Genomic DNA, 6,990 nt, shown 5'->3' on the forward strand with positions numbered 1-6,990 from the left:
ATAGTGGTGGAAGGGAAGCCACATTTGTGGAAGAAGACAGACATTTCAGAAGTTCTGGACTGGAATACCTCCTCATCTTGGGAACAGATGCAGCAGAGACGGAGATATTGAGAAAAGGGGATGGAATCCTTGCAGGGAGCAGGATGAGAGGAAGTGTAATCCAGGGAGTTGGAGAGTTTATAGTATGTATCAGTGGAAAGCTTGTCTCCTGGAATGGAGACAGAGAGATCTCAGAAGGGTACCCATGGATACTCCTTTGGTGTGGTCATGGAACCCTGTAAATTTTACCCGGGTGTCCTGTTCTGGTGGTTTGAAAAGGAAAATGAACAATCTGGTTACTCTGGTGATGTCAGCGCTTGCACACTGGCATCACAGAGAAACCCCTGGCTGAGGTGCTGCTGCAAGAGAGGGGAGTTGTGAAAAAAGTCATTTGCATGAAGAAACATTTCTCTGAAAGCAACTCTACAAGAATTCATAAGTTTTGAGAAGTCTGATGTCTCTGTGTTTCATCTACATAATTACTTTTGGGTCAACAGTTTAAAGACTCTGAGTTTCAACACTAAAGTTTTCTAAGACTAAATTTGAATCATCTCTTCAGAACTGTGCCTACACTGTAATGGCTTGGGACGTTCCCCACACACACATAAAATATATATATATTTTTTTTTAAATATACATACACATTAGCACATAGTGGGGTTTAGAATAAAAGTTATTGTTTTGAAGATATAACTGTCTTGGTGAATTTCTATTACTGCTGGTCTAGGTCGTAACACCCCCCCACCCAACCCTTCAAAACGTATCATGGGTTGTAGGTTAGTCAGGTGTAATTGGGCGGAATAGGCTTGTGTGCTGACAGAGCTGGTTACTGTGCTCTAGGTTTAAATTCTTAAAAAAGGAGAGCATGGTTGGCAAAGCAGTTAGCACAATGCCTTCATAGTGCCGGCGATCGGGTCTGGACTAGGGTCTTAATACCACGATGTCTGTAAGGAGTTTGTACGTTCTTCCTGTCTCTGCATGTTTTTTTTTCCCCCCAGGGCTCCGGTTTCCTCCCACAGTTCAAAATATATCGGGGTTGTAGGTTAATTAGGTGTAAATTGGACAGCACGGATTCATAGGCTGAAATAGTATGTACTATGTTGTATGTCTACATTTAAGATGGAAATGTTAGTTATATATCATTGCCCCACTATGGACACTGAGAGACCAGCAGAGTTCCTGCAGCATTTCTGTGTTTTTTAACTACAATCACAGCATTTGCAGGTTTTGTGTTTCAAGCTATTCAAGTGAAGACCATCTGGATAGATTTTCCAAGTGTTGTGCTGCTCTTGTGTCCTTAACTCATTTATCAAAATGCAGATTACTTGGTGGTGAATTGGAGCTCACTTTCCATACACTGTTGGTCACTTAGCAGAGATGTATTTAGACTATTAAGTACATTTGCCAAGCCTGTAAGTAAAACCATACTCTGATGGCAGATGTACAAGATTCTGTACAGGATAGCAACTAAGGTTGTTTGCTTTAGCTGGAGAGTCTAAAACAGCCATTCTAAATAGGGGCCCTATGACTTCCATGGGGGCCACAGCAGATTTAAGTAAAAGCCTTGGGTTTTTTTTTTTCACCTCACATGAGACAAATATGGAAGAAACCAACCAGACTTGACTGCTTCACAGGAAAGAGTCCTATGGGAGCCAGAGCCGAAAAAAAGGTTGAGAATGGCTAGACACTGTATCAAGAACAAGGGCATATTCATTTATAACTCAGAATATAATGGAAGGGTTATAATCCTTCAGAATATACCAACATAAAGAGGGTAAGGATAAGATTGACGGACTTTTGGACACCAAGGAATATGGTGCTGAAGATGGATGTGGTTCAGGAGCAGGCCATGATTATATGGGTGGGATGGTTGGTGAAGCAGTTAGCGCAACACTTTTACAGCCCAAGCAATCAGGACCAGACTGGGGTTCAAATCCCATGCGGTTTGTATGTTCTTTCCATGTCAGTGTAGGTTTTCTCCAGCTCTGATTTCCTCCCACCATTCAAAATCTACCAGGGGTGTAAATAGGGCGGCATGGACTCATGGCTGAAATGGCTTGTTACTGTGCTGTATGTCTAAATTTAAATGTTAAAATTTATTTGAATGACAGTGTGGGCTCCAGGTGAGTGGAGGGGCTCCTCATTATTGTTATGTAATTAAACATGGCTTGGATCGGGGGATGTCATGTGATACTGTAGGGTTAGGACATAGAAGCCTGACCCCTCCTGGTGAATTATCAAAAAAGTAACGAATAAGAAATGTTTTAATCTTTTAAAGTACATTTAAATACTGTTATAACATTTTTAAAGTGCCTCCAAAGAAAGATAAAAACTTCTGCTGCCTTACCTGGACCCCCAACGTGAAGAGAAAACCAAAAGAGAATTGAGGTCTACCATAAGTCAGAAGCAGGGAGTTAGCGTTCGAGCTACTCCCTGGGTGAATTAGCCTGTTGAGGGAGCTTCTGCTGACATCACTCTCCCACAGTGACGGAGAGATGGCGTCGGAGAAGAACCCGGAAGCGCATCACGCATGCGTTAAAAGGTGGGGTCTTCAGAAATGCCATCAGAAGAGGAAGAGTCAATGGACCAGCAGTGAAGAGGAAGAACTGAAAGGGGCTAAAACTTTTAAAAGTAAAGGAGAAGATATGACTAATATCGATTTATTAATAAGAGGACGTCATAAAATGAAGCGAACTGGATGCTATTAATAAAGAGAAAATATGACAAACTTGATGGGAAAATGCAGAGAGAAATGCATCATGTGGATGGAGTTACTATCGTGGAAGATTCCACCACTGCTCTAACTGGAAAATCAGAAGCGCCAGCAAAAAGTGGATATATTGGAAATATTTAGTAGAAGAAATAACATTAAAATAGTGGGTCTTAAAGAAGGAACGGAGGAGCAAGGTCCAATTGTTTTTTTTTGTTTATAAAATGGATTCCTGAAGTACTGGGCCAAACAAATTGTGATCGCCCTATAGATTGAAAGACCAAAACCACTTCCAAATCAGAACCCCCAATACTAAGACAGAGAGAGGATTTTGACCCTAGTGGAAGAAGGGGAAAGAGCAAGGAAAGGCCCTCTTGAGAATGTGGGTTTGCTTAAAAAGAATTTAACCCAGTTAGGAAGATTCTTTGAGGAAAAAGGGTATTGATTTGTATTACATCACCCTGCACCTTTGAACATTTTCTTGGCTAGTTCCTCTTAGTTATAAGTTCCTTTTGAGCTTTGTACAAGCAGAAGAATTTGTGCAAAATCCTTCAAGAGCCCAGGTGGAATGAAGAACCAGAAGAACAGATGTTAATGTTTTAGATGGACTAAAATTACTTGGCAGTTCATGTAGGATTGAATAATATACTGACTACTTATTTTTCTTGTTGATTTTTGAAATTGATTTGAAAATGTTTTTGAATACGTATGTATTAAATTATTAAGGATTAACATAGCAGGGGGGTTAGGGAGGAAATGAGGCTCTGACTGTTCATGTGGGTAATTGTGACCTTGGTTACAACCCGTCAAATAGAGGGAGTTAGTGTTGGGCATTATCTAAGTAATACTTACGGGGGGGCGGTGGGGGAAGAGTTCTTTTGTTTATTGCCGGAGGAAGTACGCACCAATACTTTGGATGTTGAGTAAGAGAGTTGAGGGAGGAGTCGTCACAGTGGAGGCAGAGGAAGGAGTAGATGATGATGAGTAACATAGTGAATTTTTTAAATTTTAATGTTATGGGGCTAAACGGTATGGTGAAGAAAGGGTATTAAGAAAATGGGAGCAGACAGCTTTTTTTTTGCAAGAAACACATTTAATTAAAAAGAATATATTTAAAAAATGGCTTCGATCATACCGTAGGAAGTTTGTGTTGAGCAGAACGAAAAGACACGCATTTACAGTTCAAGTTACTCACAGACGAACCTACCTCATCTTCTGTCTCGCAGCCAGAGATATGAAAATCTCCAGGAAGACAAAACCTAGGTTGGTGTTCCAGTGCAATTCTGGGAGAGCTTTTTGCATTGGAGAGAATCACATAGCACAAAAATAGGTCCTTCAGCTACCAAGTCTATAGTGACCATTTATACTATTTTCATTTTACTTTTCCCAGATTCCCATCAGATTCTACAAGTTGCCTGCACATATGGGGCAATTCGCGGTGGCCAATTAATCTACAAAAATTGCACGTTGCTCAGTCGTGGAATGAAACCAGAGCATCCAAAGGAAAACCACATCATCACAAAGGGAACATGCATACTCCACATAGACAGTATACCAGAAGTTAGTATGGAACCCATTGGGAAAGAAGCACAGGCTAACAAGTGGACATGGATGGCAGGGCAGAAGTGATAGGGGGATAGGTCTCTGGAGAGGGAATGGGGTGGAGAGCTGGAGGAATGGAGACAGAGAGGGAGGGCTGGTGTACGAGGCTTCTTGTGGGGGTCAAACTGAGAGGCCTGGAACCGGACTTGGAGCCTCATGCACTGCAAAACTGAGGCCATCCGCAAATTGGAGGAACACTTAATATTCTGTCTGGGCACCCTCGAACCAGATGGCATTTACTTCGACTGCCCTAATTTCCATTTGGCCCCTCCCCACTCTCCTTTATTCTCATCCCCCTTACATCTCCATTTAGAGAGCCACCCCCTCCCTACATACACCTTGCCTGTGCTCCTCCCCGCACAAATACCAAAAACAGCACTTAGCGAGTTCTGTGGTTTTTATTCAGATGCCTGACTGCTTTTTGCTCATACCTTGAAGGGCTCAGGCCCAAAACATTGCATCTTTACTTTTGTTTCCTATGGAGGCTGGGTGACCCTGCTGCTGAACTTTTGTGTATTGCAAATTACAAATCTATGATGTTTTTAAAAAGCAGCGGGATATAATGTTACTATTTTGCCATTCCCAATTGCCCCAATATAGTCTCTCTTTAGAATCACTAAATTTCAACAGTAGGGAATGGGTTCAAACAATTAATTTTGTATTAGGTCAAGATTCAGAGTTCAATTAAGCCTGGACAACTTCACAAAAGTAACTTGTAGACCCGTCAGATTTATAATGGCAGATTTCCTTTCCTAAACAATGTTCACATCGTGAACATCGACTTTAATGATAATCTGATAGTTTAACAGTCATTATTAACCAATACCATCTTTTTATTCCAAATTTGACGACATGGCTGGCGTAGTGGTTAGCTCAATGCTGTCACAGCGCCACTGACCAGGGTTCAAATCCGGCACCATCTGAAAGGAGTTGTACGTTCTTCCCACGTCTGCGTGGGTTTTCTCCAGGTGCTCTGGTTTCCTCCCATTCTCCAAAATGTATGGGGGTTGTAGGTTAATTGGGTGTATTTGGGCGGCACGGGTTTGTGGGCTGGAATGGCCTATTACCGTGCTGTATGTCTAAATGTTTTTAAAAATTAATAAACCAAATTTCATTTGCCAAGAGGACAAATCAGGATTAGAACAGTTGCCTAAAATCCAGCAACACACGCTCCTGTTTCTTTATGTATTTTCTATTTGAGGAAAGGTGAAAATAGGCAATTCATTGCAATTAAAAAATGAGCAATTCAGGGCAAGGGATAGTTCAGTTGGAGATGGACATTGAGGCAGAACTTCTTGGGGGAGACTCAATTTTTTTTGGACATTCATTAAATTTTATCCAGTGCCTTATTTTTGTTTTCACCATCTCTCTCTCATAGTCTTTCCCCTCCCCCATTACCCTACCAAATCCCTAAAGCTCACCAAGGTCCTGCTTCTCATCCCCTCTTCAGACTATGTGCTCCCCACCCTGTCTCAATTAAGCTGGGGGCTGCAAGCCGGAAGGGACTGACGGTGCAGTGCGCAGCAGTCTGCCAACATCTGAAAGCACTTACATGGAAACGAGAGGACACTGGGAGGAAAGCTGCAAAGTAATGCCAGCACACATCAACACAAAACACAAAGGGATGGAGAGGCAGTACTGGGGAATAGCAGCTGTCTGGCAGTGCTTACATGCTGGAACACTGGCTGTTTGCCATGTAAATTTAGCATCGCCCATATTTCCATCAGAGCATTGATAACACTGGACAACAAATTTTTTCAAAAGGTTTGCTTCCTGAGAAAAATTGGGGATTATAACAGATAACTTCAAGATGAACACAAAGATAATTGCATAAAGATGTTGACACGTTAAGTTAGTTCAACTCGCATAAAAATGCTTTGCCGCTGATTTTCCTTTGTACTCACCATCTGATGTCTCTCGTGTCAGTCAGCAGTAATGGATTCCAGTTGCCTTGATTCCGCTTTTCCATAGTCGCAATGTCCTGGTGAAACCTTTCACCATGTTTGTTACCGACTGCGCCAAGATCGGCAGGGAAGTCCACAAGTGTGAATGTAGAGAATAAATTTTCGATGACATGTTTCATTTCAAGGTTTTGTATGCTTGAAGTAGACTTAAAATATGACAGGAAATCACAAAAATGGGTTATATCTATAGAACGGTATGCAATAGGAAAATTTTAAGGTAATTTTCGTGATCAGCAGCCCAAAACCCATAAAATACACCCAAAGTGTTCAGAAAGCAAAATCTTTGTTGTCCAAAGTAATTTGCATTCAGACTTTGCATGCCAAATACAGAATTATAAAAGAGAAAAGTCAAGTGCAAAATTAATGGTTCATAAGTATCATGAAGGGGGCTATTTGTCATTACATGGAAACCATTTGATTCACACACATGCAGTACCATTCAAGGCATTTTGAGGGACCAAGATTAAATACCAGCTGATCTTCATTCATTTCTCTCTCCTGTCCCCTTTGAAGATCTTCAAGTCAGTTTAGGTGTCAGTTCCTCTCATCCAAGTGAGGTCCTCACATTGCCCTCAGTTTGGTAAAGGAGCCTCAGTACTACACCGGAAAGTAAGGATTTACCAATGATATAATCAATGGTACTGATTCCTTTAAAAATAATGAAATGCAGTCCAG

The sequence above is a fragment of the Narcine bancroftii genome, chromosome 6, assembly GCF_036971445.1.
Source record: "Narcine bancroftii isolate sNarBan1 chromosome 6, sNarBan1.hap1, whole genome shotgun sequence".
Lineage (NCBI taxonomy): Eukaryota > Metazoa > Chordata > Chondrichthyes > Torpediniformes > Narcinidae > Narcine > Narcine bancroftii.